This window comes from Poromitra crassiceps, assembly GCF_964638095.1.
Source record: "Poromitra crassiceps genome assembly, chromosome: 7".
NCBI classification, from domain to species: domain Eukaryota; kingdom Metazoa; phylum Chordata; class Actinopteri; order Beryciformes; family Melamphaidae; genus Poromitra; species Poromitra crassiceps.
In genome coordinates, this window is record NC_139628.1 from 44,402,124 (window position 1) to 44,416,787 (window position 14,664).

At 46.3% G+C, this 14,664-nt stretch overlaps 1 protein-coding gene across 1 annotated transcript in view; it reads right to left on the reverse strand.

Annotated features, from left to right (window-relative positions):
* nrxn2b (neurexin 2b) overlaps positions 1–14,664 on the reverse strand; it is a gene marked incomplete at both ends in the record, with an annotated part of 582,739 nt that overhangs the window by 363,497 nt on the left and 204,578 nt on the right. The window lies entirely within an intron of this gene.

Sequence of the window (14,664 nt, forward strand, 5' to 3'; positions counted from 1 at the left end):
AGAGGAACCTGCACGCCAACACCCCACAGAACACAGCATGGTGTCAGAGAGGAACCTGCACACCAACACCCCCACAGAACACAGCAGGGTGTCAGAGAGGAACCTGCACGCCAACACCCCCACAGAACACAGCAGGGTGTCAGAGAGGAACCTGCACGCCAACACCCCACAGAACACAGCATGGTGTCAGAGAGGAACCTGCACACCAACACCCCCACAGAACACAGCAGGGTGTCAGAGAGGAACCTGCACGCCAACACCCCCACAGAACACAGCAGGGTGTCAGAGAGGAACCTGCACGCCAACACCCCACAGAACACAGCATGGTGTCAGAGAGGAACCTGCACACCAACACCCCCACAGAACACAGCAGGGTGTCAGAGAGGAACATGCACGCCAACACCCCACAGAACACAGCAGGGTGTCAGAGAGGAACCTGCACACCAACACCCCCACAGAACACAGCAGGGTGTCAGAGAGGAACCTGCACGCCAACACCCCCCATAACACAGCAGGGTGTCAGAGAGGAACCTGCATGCCAACACCCCCAGCACACAGCGGGGTGTCAGAGAGGAACCTGCACGCCAACACCCCCACAGAACACAGCAGGGTGTCAGAGAGGAACCTGCACGCCAACACCCCCACAGAACACAGCAGGGTGTCAGAGAGGAACCTGCACACCAACACCCCCACAGAACACAGCAGGGTGTCAGAGAGGAACCTGCACGCCAACACCCCCACAGAACACAGCAGGGTGTCAGAGAGGAACCTGCACACCAACACCCCCACAGAACACAGCAGGGTGTCAGAGAGGAACCTGCACACCAACACCCCCACAGAACACAGCAGGGTGTCAGAGAGGAACCTGCACACCAACACCCCCCAGAACACAGCAGGGTGTCAGAGAGGAACCTGCACGCCAACACCCCCACAGAACACAGCAGGGTGTCAGAGAGGAACCTGCACGCCAACACCCCCACAGAACACAGCAGGGTGTCAGAGAGGAACCTGCACACCAACACCCCCACAGAACACAGCAGGGTGTCAGAGAGGAACCTGCACGCCAACACCCCCACAGAACACAGCAGGGTGTCAGAGAGGAACCTGCACGCCAACACCCCCACAGAACACAGCAGGGTGTCAATAACGACAGTGACTTTTGGAGGGAAAAGTGGCTGCTAAAGAAAGCAAAACAAGCCGATCGTTTGGCGCTAATTAACTGCCACCATTAAAGCACGGCTCTGAAAATCAGCTATTAGAGATGATTAAACTAATGACCGGCAACATAGTTGATAAAAACACACAGGCCCATTTAGTTCTTGATTTAATGTGTCGTTGGGCTGATGGAAGCAAACATCTCGGCGTCATCTATCTCATAAACCTCCAGGTAACGATTAGAGCCGTACATTATAGCTTAATGCGCAAAAAGGCTGAAAACAAAGGAAACATGGCGGCCACACAGGGCCAGGAGCTTATCTAGCACACAGTCCGTATTCCACCTGGCAGTTTGGCTGGAGCCTGGGCGGACCTCAGAGGGCTGTGATAGACATCAAGCCACCGGTCCCGGGGCTCGCGTCTTCCTCACCTGCCCTGCCGAACCGGCTGTGTCAGTTCCGGCGCGTGGCCTTTGGTAAAGGCTCCCCGTGGGCTAATCCGTATAGGCCCATGTGATGACACTGTTGTCAGCCTGTGCCGGTGTGTTCGGGCGCTAAAAGCATGCATTATTCCACTTCATCTGCGGGTAACAATACCCTGGCAGGCTGGCCGATATATATATATATAGGAGGGGTAAAAAAAGAAAGCAAGGAATATGCCGACAAGGCCATTCTGGTTGAGAGAGTTTTGCAGTGTCTTCCATACATTTCTCTCCTCCCTTCCCACTCCATCTCTGGTCTTGTTCTGTGTGTTCGCATTGGGCGAAGTGCTGCTCTCAGCCGTGTGTGTGTGTGTGTGTGTGCGTGTGCGTGCGTGTGTGTGTATGTGTGTGTGTGTGTGTGTGTGTGTGTGTGTATGTGTGTGTGTTGTGTGTGTGTTGTGTGTGTGTGTGTGTGTGTGTGTGTGTGTGTGTGTGTGTGTGTGTGTGTGCGTGTATGTATGTGTGTGTTCGTGTGTGTGTGTGTGTGTGTGTCTGTGCTGGGTGTGGATGGAGGTGTGTGTATTTCCCATTGTCAGTCATGCTGTCAATGTCACATCGCCCTGTGTGTTTATCGACAGTGTACCACAGAAGACCTGTCACTCTCCTGCACACTACCCCCACACGCCCAACTTTGCCAGCTTGAACATCTGAAAAACAGGCCACTGTGGACTATATCTGTGTGTGTGTGTGTGTGTGTGTGTGTGTGTGTGTGTGTGTGTGTGTGTGTGTGTGTGTGTGTGTGTGTGTGTGTGAGCATGCGTGCGTGTGTGCGTGTGTGTGTGTGCGGGCGCGCAGTCATTTGAAAAAGGAATAGGCTGACTTCCTAGCAATTCCCCCACTCTGAGTGACAGGCTGAAGTCTACTTGGGCTGACCTGTTTTGAGGAGGACATCATTACCGCAGCACCACGGGGTGCCAGGTAGGATGGTGCACCGCAAAAAAAAAAAAGAGAGAGAAAAGCAACTTGGATGGGTGCAAAGATGGAGGGAGGGAAAAAAGAAGATGGCCAGAGAATAGTTTTGTAGGCAGCGAGTGACAAAAAAGTGAGTCAGAGAGAGAGAGAGAGAGAGAGAGAGAGAGAGAGAGACAGAGTTCACCCACTCGGTTCAGAGCCTTCTCGTTTAAACCATCCCGGAGCCCATCTGATCCTCTCTCGTTACCATATATGGCTGAGGCAGCAGAATGTAAACGCATTGAAATGAGCAAAAGAATATTAACACGCTCAATATCCATTAGTCCAAATAGCCCCGGAGAAGTGGAAAAGTGCTTATCTTTAAATAAGCCGGCAGAACTCAAATAACTGTGACAGGCAATTTACTGATCATAATAATGCCAGAGTGAAACATGACACTGTCAATGGAGTGGCTGCTGTGCGACGTCTGGAATTGGCGAGTATATTTATAGCCACGGTTTTTGGAGGACGACTCTTTTCGGACCCGGTGTCGTGTTACGACCAGAACAAGAACATGTCAATAAGACGGCTTTGGGCTGGTGGGAGAGATTGATCCGAAGCAGAGGAGGAGAGGAAATGAGAGAGAGAGAGGGAGTGAGAGAGAGAGAGAGAGAGAGAGAGAGAGAGCATATCTGCAGAGATGCACAGAACAAGAGACCTGCAGACAGAAAGTGAGAGCTATGGGAGCATCTAAGGCAGTGCTTCTCAAAGTGGATCCTTGGACCTCCAGGGGTCCTTGAGGGGCTCCACAGAATAAAGGGGAATCATTTATTTTCGCTGTAACTCCATCCATAAGTAAAACAATGACAGAATGAACGACTGTTTTGGTCATGGGTTCCATACACTTTCTGTAATAAAACATCTAAAAGCAAGAATCTTATGAGATGGGGGGGGGGGGGGGGGCAGACAAAATATTGTCAAATGGGGGCTCCATGGTCTAATTTGTGTCAGTTTAGGAGTCCTTGATGTGAAAAGGTTTGAGAACCATTGGGGTCTAAGGTGGAAATCACTAACAGTTTTCAGAGACTGCCCATCCTGAATTCATTACTGTTGTTACTCAATTCGTTTAGCAATTTCGTATTGCTGCGGTACTGCTGCACTGCTGTGACAGCAGGGTACTGCTGCACTGCTGCAACCCAGCAGTACATTGGGAACCCAGCAGTGCATTGGGAACCCAGCAGTGCATTGGGAACCCAGCAGTACAATGGAAACCCAGCAGTGCATTGGGAACCCAGCAGTGCATTGGGAACCCAGCAGTGCATTGGGAACCCAGCAGTGCATTGGGAACCCAGCAGTAACGTAGCAAAAGTGAATGAGTAACCACTGTACGAGTCCATCCTCCTCATCCATCCTGGGTTCATCCTCTACCGCTAATTAGCGAATAGGCCCTGGACGCGGCGTTTAGGTAAACGACTCCACAAAGGCGCCGTCCGATGCCAGCCAATCAGACCCCGGCAGAGAGGAGAAACAATGATATCTGTTCAGATCGTGTAAACACCCACAAACAAACAGGCGTAAAAAGCCATCGCTCATATTCACAGTGGAGCCGATGGTAGATGGAGGACTCTTGTTAATTGGGGTGTTTGCCCACAGCAGATGGCACCAGGAATGTAGCTCGCTGGCCTAATGCCTGGCAGAGGAGTGTGTGTGCGTGTGTGTGTGTGTGTGTGTGTGTGTGTGTGTGGGCGTGTGGGCGTGTGTGTGTGTTGTGTTGCGAGGAGCCAATTGTTCTCATTCTACAGACGCGAGCTTGTGAGAGACAACGCTAGAGGCGATGATCAAACATGCATGCGCACACGCGTACGTACTAGTACGCACGCTCCATCAATTCACAAAATATGCACATAACAAAAGGAAATATGCATATTCAGACGCATGCAGCACACTTTTTCGCTTTGTTTTCCCACTCTTCTCACTCTTGTTATCGCTGAATATTTACTTCCTCCGTGGCGTTTCAACAGAATGCTGATGCCAGACGACTCGTGCTGAGCTCTCAGTGCACTTTGTGAACTAACCTTCAGTCTGCAAAAGCCTTTCCCCTTTTGACTTCATGGACACACACACACACACACACACACACACACACACACACACACACACACACACACACACACACACACACACACACACACACACACACACACACACACACTATTAGCTGAAACAAGCAGTGCAGTAATAATACTTTGTTACAGCACTTAAAGGACCACTTTAACCATTTTCAACCAGCTTTGTATCATTACAAAACAAAATCAGTAGTAGGCTACAGTTTATGCAAATGAACAATGTTTAACTTCGCTCCACCTTGCCTGGTCCGAAAGCTCCCCGTTCATTCACAGAACTTCCTGGTACAAATGATGTCATAATGATGTCCTTTCTGCTAATGAAGGTAGAGAGAGCAATAATGATAGTGATAGTAACAGTGACACCATAGCAAAACTGCTCCAAATGACATCACTTAGACATCATTTGGAGCAGGGAGTTCTGTGAATGAACGGGGAGCTCTCGCTCCAGGCAAGATGGAGGGAAGGTAGACATTGTTCATTTGCATACTGTACATTATTTTGTAATGATACAAAGCTGGATGAAAATCAGCAACATTTCTGTGTAAAGTATTTTTTGGGTAGTATCTGTACTTTACTTTATAGTATTTATATTTCTGTCAACTTTCACTTTTACTCTGCTACATTTCCTAAATAAAATGTATAATTTGGTGCTATTACATTTGCCCTAAGCATCTTTGTTGCTCATTAGTACAAAATAAAATCTGAATAAATGTGCTAGCCAAGCAAACAGATTTGGCAAATCAGTGCTCCTAGCTTGCAAGTTACGTTAATCACAATGCACACTCCATTCCAGTTGGTGGCAGTAATGCACCATAATGTTTTGCGCCAACCGCTATAAAACTCAAGAAGATTTCCACTCAACCCCAGAAGTCTTCCACTCAAGCTCATGAGAAGAATTGCCAATGACTGCTTGCATTTTTATTTTTATATCTTTCAATACTTGAGTACATTCAATATCAGAGAATTACTTTTGACACGTAAGTGCAGTAAATATCAAGACTTTTACTGAGGTAATATTCTAATAGGTGACTTTAACTTCTACCAAAGTCATTTTCTGGTAAGATATCTGTATTACCTTACACGTTGTCTCATCGCTCTTGGCATGACTCAGCGTTTACACGAGCATATCCTTGTTGTCGGGCCCGGCTGCCCACTTGCACAAACACGTCCTTAAATCACCATGGCCGCCCTCCCTCGAGGCGAGCAGACTGCATTGGCAATGCCGCCTCTCTCCATATTAGATGAATATGATTTAACCCACTCGCCCCAAAACTCACTGACTCACCCTGTCTAATTAATGTCGCCAACTGTGAATCATTTTGGAGCGACGCGTTTCCCTTAATTGCTTCAGGAGCCGGTAAGAAAGTCAAGAAAGACGAACACCCTCCTAACTTGGGATTATCAAATTCATTTGTGTGCCACAGAAAAAGATCATATTTCCAATTTTGTTCTGTCATGCTAGGCTCGCCACGGTAGTCGGGGTTACATGTACCAGTGTTGCACAGTGGTCGGGGCATACACCGATTACTTTTCTTACCCAGCGACACTGAGCTGGCTTACTGAGCTAGCAGCTGCTATGCTAACGTCAGGTTACTGTATGTTATCCTGATCCCCTTTTCCTTTCAACCCCCAAAAAGCCTTCCAGGAAGCACTTTTTCCACACAGAAAATTAGTGAACAGGCCGTAATAAAGGCAGTTGACCGACAAGACAATGGTGGAGCTGATTTGGTGTCAAAGCGAAAAGCAAAAGCACATATTTGGCAATATTTCGGATTTAAAACTAATGCTAATAGGCAACCTGATAACGTTAACAGGCCAATTTGTAAATGTTTACCATGCCCTGGCAGTTTGTCGATCCGGTGTCATCGGTAACACCCGTGTTGTCACAAGTTTATTAACCGCACCGTGGAATCCCTGTCATGAGTACGTTTTCATGACTCCGGGAACCGAGAAAACTGATAACATGCTGTAAAAATGCTGCAAAAAGAAAAATGGATGATTGACGCCTAGATAGGCTATGTTTTGTGACTCTCTATGCGAGAAGCTGTGTCTGGCTGGGGAAAGTTTTAACAACACCCACACCCACCCTCCCACACCCTCCATCTCTAAGCCCCTTGGCAAAGCAGTTAGGCAAGCATGTGTAGTCCTAATTGATTCCCTTGCCACCGGGTGGCAGCAGGATATTGGGTCACGCTGTGTAACGCTATGTGATCATGTCCACACACACCCACAGCATATCACATGGCCCTTCTAATCATGTACACACACACACACACACACACACAGCATATCACATGGCCCTTCTTATCATGTACACACACACACACACACACAGCATATCACATGGCCCTTCTTATCATGTACACACACACACACACACACACAGCATATCACATGGCCCTTCTTATCATGTACACACACACACACACACACACACACACACACACACAGCATATCACATGGCCCTTCTTATCATGTACACACACACACACACACACACACACACCCACAGCATATGGCACTTCTTATCATGTACACTAGTGATGCGTGGGCTGCAGTTATAACCGCGCTGACTGCGGATATCCCGCCCCGCGGGCGGGCCAGATCATAAAAATAAACATTCTGATTAATAGCGGATGGGTTGCGGGCGTTTGAAACGATGTATCTTTAATGAGGAAAAATAATATTAATTACGTTCTCTAATCTATGAACGTATTTTAAGCTACATTTTTCGTCAGGCACATTCTTAGTCGCCTATTGTAGATCCCCCAAAGGACCCACAGCCGTAAACCAAACAATAGCCATGTGCTAGGTCGCAAGGCTACACTTTTCGTTCATATATGGTCAATGATGTCACCCTCAAAAAAGGTCGTGTTTGAAAAGAAGATGCGTTCGTATTTTCCCATACAATGAGGCAATCAAGTAAACTAAACTTAAAGCTATAGCGTTAGCCGAGTAAACTACATGAGGACAAGTGGTGGACTGGACATAATACACCATGGAAGTTTATTTGGAGTCTTGGACTGCAGCGATCGCACCAACGGCAGCAGAAACCGTAAGTTCGCTCCTTTTATAGCGTTTTATAGCGTTTATAGCGTCGGGTGCGTGGCGGGCGCGGATCTATAGTATGAAATAATTTGCGCGGATTTATGGCGGGCGGACGGTTCATGCATACACACGGATTTGGATGGCATAAAAGCTCCTCTCTAATGTACAGACACAGCACATGGCACTTCTTAACAATGAGCGTCCCAAAAAACCCCATCGTCCTCTGAGCTAACGAGCACAACGAACAAGGACTTAATGCCAATAAGCAAATTGCTGGTGTCTGTCCGTCTGTATGTGTGTGTGTGTTTCTCGGTGTGCACGCAGACACAATGGCTTGTGCAACATCCCTGCAATGCAATCTGTCCGCTCTCTCATGGCAGCGGGCCCAGCAATTTTACAGGACGGCAGGGGGTCCCAGTTGCGGGAACACACTCAACAGAAAAGGGTACCAGAAAATGCTTCTTTAAGCTTGAATAATAGAGGAACTCTTGTTAGTGCTTCTCTGGCACCATGCTCTACATAGGAACTTTATGTTGCTGTCAAAAAATGTTTAGCATGGCCAGTGGATTTTAGGGGGTTACAGTAAGTAGTATATCTTTTGCACAATCTTCAAATGCTCCAGAGACGACTAAGTGTAGAAGTCTGTACTTCAGCCCATTGAAATTTAGACAGAGGGAGTTGTAATCTTCCAAAGAAAAGAACAGAAAAAATAAACACTTCAGATGAGAAAGAAGTTTGATGGTATTCGACCAATCACAATGAGAACAGAAATGGGAGGATATCCCACCTTATTTTGACCGGACATCCTGCCTTATTTTTTGACCAACTTTGAGAGCCCGGAAGTACAGACAGGTACAGTAGGCGGGAGCATTTGTAAGTTGTGGGCGTCAACACGTCTTTCTTGAGAGACTAGTATGGGTGAAGATAGGTGAATATAATTTCTAAAATATAACAAGTTAAAAGGTCTTGGATAAACCATGGAGGGATATTTGAATGATAAAATTCAAGACAGCAGTCAACTGACAGCAGGTTTATAAGAGCTTCTAAAGAACCACACCACGTTATTTATTCTGAATTACATATTTGTATTATTTTAACTAACGATGGCACGATATATGTAAACTTTGATATATCACAAAACAAAAATGTGTCAAATGTGTACGTATCTTGGTGCAGAAAAATGAATCATATTAGCAGCTTCACTTTGGCTGTATTAATGACAGATGAGATGCTCGACCACCACAATTTCACAAGCTTTACAGTATATATATATATATATATATATATATATATATATATATATATATATAATATACACAATATCATTGTCACTTTGTAATGACATTTTTAAATTGTCGTTTACATTCTAGCAAGCCAATGCCATTGCTAGAAAGATTTGTGGTTAAAAAATGAACATAACGCACATATCTTCACATCCCTAATTCTAAACAATCATTCTTTGAATGAGTATGATTCATATTTATCCCTAGCCTAACCAAAGAACCCTTGAAAAAAAACACTTCTTCTGTGTGAGGGCTTGAGTATAGTCAGTGGATGGTCCACTAGACCGAGCTATTCACCCAGCTATGCCAGCAGTGTTACTGCGTTACGCATGAACACAAACGATGAAAAACAGCATCAAACATTTTGCTGCAGCTGGTACAGGCCGTGAAGAGCTGCTCTCTGCTGTGCCATTGTGTTGCTTGTTCACCCTGAGGGCATGGAAATGTGCTACCTTGCCCGTCTATGTGTCATTGTTTTGATGTACAACTGTGATTTCTACGCTTGAATAATATCACAGTGATTATAATGTGGGAATGTGAAATTTCAAGATGCTATAATGATACGCCCACAGGCATAGCTACACTTTCTACCAGCGAAGGTAGAACTGAACACATGGATTCCTTGACACCAAACACCCAGGACTGAACGTGCGCGTGCCGTGCACGCACACACACACGGATCACTGTGACAGCCGAGAGCACACTGAACCATCCTGCTAGCTCTGAGGCATGGAGGTAGGCTAATGTTGACCTTACACCAAAAAACTTTTCGAGCTATTTCACTGTCGCAGACAAAATGTCAATGTCGGAATGAAATCATGAGAGTTTTGCTGGAGTTGCGGCTCGCTCCCGTCATCTCAGTCATTTTGTGTAATGCTACCATACACTAGAAAACTGTGAAAAGACTCGGAAAATACTTTTAAAAAGGCTAAAAGTCTGACATGCTCTCCCATCAGCTCACATCTAAAGGCAATGAGTCATAAATCACGAGTGAAGTTTGTAGTGATTGGGGATGTACGATATTGTTTTTTTGGGCGGATATGCAGATATTTGCTAACCTGATGATGCCAGATGGTTTGGTTAAATAGGGCAGGCACTTTCAAAAAGTACTTGCCAGGTGATTGAATGAACCAGCTGTCTATCACCGTATATATCACGGGCTCGCTTCTCACTGGCGTCACACCTAAAGCCCGCCCATAGCTGCCTCATAGTACGCTGATTGGCCAAACCAACAAATCAATCAACCTAGATTGATGCATGGCAAGATGGATTCGTCGTGTGATCATGATCTCGTGATCTCACGTGAATCCAGCCCCCTCGCAAGGTGAGATATTTTCTAATTATTTTGGCCGATTGCCAATCCCGATAGTTTTGCCCATCTATTTTCAGAGAACATCAAGTCTCTCCTGTAGTGGAATTAACACATACTTATGCCTACTCTTATGCTAATGGACAACTGACAGATGCAGACAAATACAATTGAAATAAATACAATGCTTTTCCAAATGGACACATTCACTGGGCAAAACCGGGGACATGGCGTCGAGCAGTTAGTCAAGCATAGAGCATTTTGGCATAATTAAAGCATTGTTTTATCGGCTTGTCATATCGGCATAAATTTGTTTTGGGGCGATGCCGATAATTTATTTTAAAGCCTTTATCGGCAGATACCGACGACGTGCCGATATCGTTGTGAATGTGCATCCCTACAAAAAATGACACATCGCTCGGAGTTTGGCGTTTTTAAAAGCTAGAATATTTGATTTAACGAGCGTGTCTGTGTGCTTATCCACCCATCTGGAGATCTATGGATCTATCAGATGTTAGAGAGGGAGTAGAGGGCTGGGTTACAGGGTACAGTAGATCTATGGATCTATCAGATGTTAGAGAGGGAGTAGAGGGCTGGGTTACAGGGTACAGTAGATCTATGGATCTATCAGATGTTAGAGAGGGAGTAGAGGGCTGGGTTACAGGGTACAGTAGATCTATGGATCTATCAGATGTTAGAGAGGGAGTACAGTAGTAGACGTTGCTCCTCTCCTCCTCCTAATGCTGACAAATGGAGAGCGTGTGCCAGTGGCGAGTAGACTAGAGAGGTGCTGAGACACCAGCTAGTCATCCATCTGCTGTATTCCCTGTGCGCTGCCTTGGCCGTGGCAGAGGTCACACACTCTGCTGGCTCAACTGCTACTACAAACACACTTTTGTTTTCCCTGACGCACACACGCTTTCTCTGGAGCGGCCTCTGTAGCATCTCTTCCCCCCCTCCCCCCTCCCTCCCTCCCTCCCTCCCTCTCTGCCTTTCTTTTCCTCTGACAAGGCTGTTGATGTGTTCTGTCATTTCACCCTACCAAACAAACCTCCCCTGCCCCTCCTCTTCCCACCCGAGCCCCTCCTCCAAATATCATCATCTTGACTGTAGCCTTTTCTGAAAGCAGCAAGAGCCGGTGGTGCATAATTCAGCACCAAGGACAGCTCCCTCCAATGCACAAGTGTTGGTCATTACAGTCTAGGTGTGGGTATCGATACAAGTAGCAATACCAGTACCGTTAAAGTGATACCAACATCAATAGAGCACTTCATTTGAACAGGTGTCATCTCAGCACGCTGAACGGCCAACTCCGTCACACATACAGTACAGCGCGCGTCCGACTTCCCCACCACAGACTGTATGGCAGAGTCCTGCACCGGGTCGGGGTTCCGCGGGGCCCCGCCGGGTACCCGCAAAAAAAACGCGGGGGGCGGGTAAAAAATACACTTCTGTAAATTGGTGGGTCGGGCGGCGGGTAAAAAATAATAAATGCGGACGGGCGGCGGGTGGAACAACGACGACGTATGAGCCATGTATGTTTTTCTGTTGCACTCAGATGGAGGCAGGAGGTGTGTCTGGCAGGGGGGGGTGTGTCTGGCAGGGGGGGTGTCTGGCAGCTGGTCTGACTCGAACAGGAGAAAAGTTTCTGACGCACGTTTTCGCTTTTGTTTAGGCTACATAACCGGCATCGTTTCAAGTATGCGCATACTATGCAATGTGTGACGCTATATTGACTGCACAAAACATTCAAAACTCAGCTGCGGTCAAGGTGATTGATTGGAGACAATACGCGTCGGACAGATAATATAGTAGGCTAACGTTAGCTTCCAGTCAAACATACACACTGGCTGTTTTCATAGCAACAGGCAACAACATGTCATGGATGGATAGCGTGAAAGTGGAGAGGTCTCATCCCAACGTGGATTTACGTTCCTCCAACAGCAATCATAAAGGCAGTATGGATTATACCGGACATATTGGAAATAGCTGGTAAGTCACTTTGCTTGCTGTAACTGTCTGTGTGTCTGATAGCAGAGCTATCCAGCTGGTTAGTGAGCTAGCAGCTGCTAAAAGCTAATTAACTACATCAGCTGACGAGTCTCGGCCAGAAAGACTGCTGTTCGCCTCTCGTGTGAAACGGTGGCAGTTTCATTAGGTTCACTACAAAATGTTTGCACTGCAGATTAACGGTTATTATATATATGCGGTTCCGGGTCGGGGGGCGGGTCTCATGTCTGCGGGGCGGGGTGGGTTGCGGTACTGATTGATCATATGTGCGGGTTTGCGGAGCGGGGTCGGTACTGCACGTCGCGGGGCCGGGCGGAACCGGGTCTTGAAAATCAGACCCGCGCAGGACTCTGCTGTATGGGTTGTAGCTGCTGTGGTAGTGGGCCAATCACACATCAAGTCGAAGAACGCTTCCGGGGATTGGCTGCGAGCAAAACCATACAAATAGTTGTTTTGTAGCTCTGTGTACAAAAAGGAGAAGTTTTGCTACTACTTGGTACTGGGTTATTTAGGTCAATTACCTTAAAGGTATCGGACCCTACTTAAACTGTTTCCATCAGAAGAACATTTTATTTCTACCTATTCAAAATAGTGGAACTGTAAATCAGAATTGCTTTGTCCTGGTTTTCATCTTGTGAGTGACTGGAATTTATAACAACATTTCCATTGTTAATCCTGTGAATAATTTTAGTTTCAGGCGGGGTGCACGCAACACACACACACACACACACACACACACGCACGCACACGCACAGCTCCCCTTGATTCTCTCTCCACAGTTGTTTCAAGCATAACTAGCCCTATTAGTGGCTGCCTTAAAAAGAGAAAGATGCATCCAGTCAGTCACTTTACGTTCAGGTCACGAATGTAACGTGTCCACCTGCAGAGCAGCCACAGCCAGACTTTCAGCTTGTTTTGTTGTATTTCCCTCAGTGTTTTCTCTTATCTACCTCAGTTATGGCCGACCTACAGTATGCATCAACCGCAAAGTAGGTTTGTTTTAAATATTTTAATTGGTCTCCGGCTGACATAGTTTTAGTTTCAGTTAGTGGCTTTAATCAAGAAACTGAACTCCTGACACAGTAAGAAGGTCCCTTTATGTATTCGTTCAAAGGTGCAGAGCTGACAAGACGGATAACAAACTAGCTTACAGAGCAATCTAACCCGGAGAAGTAAAAGGTAGGCTAAAAACACAGCCTATTGCCATTCAGCCGTTGGTTACAAGCAGGAATAGCATTTTGAGTATCTACTTTAAAAAATATATCATATAATATATTGATTGATGTACTGTATATTTATTTACTGTGTATAGATACACCCCCATGTCAAATTATGTGGATCAAAAATGTATCTCTTAACACATTGAATGCCAGCCATGTTTTCATTCCTGTAGGTAAGTTGTGCCAGGGGTGTTTTTGACGATTCTGGCTCATTTTACAACAGCCGAGGATTCTTTTCTGTTAAGAATTCATGAACACCAATCATCTAAAAATAACTAATAGAATGTGTGCTTTCTCTGTCTAAAAGAGTTAGTTTGCAGAGTTAGTAGTTATGTAGATATTAGCCGTTGAGTACAGCATGGTTTCAGCGTCTGGAAATTTATTCAGAGATAAATGGCTTTTTGTGAAACAGTCACTTTAACCATTCATTTTTGGCATCAGTAAGACCGTCAGACATTCTAAACAATAGTTTTGAACAGTAATTTCCTCCATAACAACAGGAAACACCCCTCTCATTCAAACTCCTCCCTCCGTGTGTCTTCTCCTCCTTCCTCCTGGCTGTACAGCGGGCGTGTCAGAAGCGCTTTTGCTGCTGCCTGCCTGTGTGCCTGCCTGCCTGCTTGCCTGCGTGCGGACGCTCCTTGTGCGAGTCAAGATGGGCCAGGGAATGCGTGGGCGATGGGCAGATGTTGATTCTGGCCTTTCTGAGGTGTTTCAAAGTGTGTTTCACCTATGATCTATTTTGCAAATCGCTCTCCGCTCTCTGTGTGCTGCTGCCGGTGCGCGGCCGCTCTCAGGCAAGACAAGTCTTGAATGGATTACTGTAAAATCGCCACGGCATTTCCTTGAACGGCTTGGTCCCGCGGCAGTTTTTTCTTTGATTTCGGTCGTCTGGGGGAGCACTGTCAACACTTAGTGGGTCGGTAAAATAGATTATACACATTATCTTGCTCCAATAGTGATCTCGAAGATGTAAAAGTTGTTGATTGATGTGCCACCGTCAAAAAAAAAAAATGTTTATGTAAGACGAGTAAACTCGGCTCTGGCACTTAAGCGTTGGATTATGTAAGACGAATTATTTCGGCTATGGCACTTAAGGTGTTAAACACCAAATTAAATGAACTGGATGGATGTGGAGACA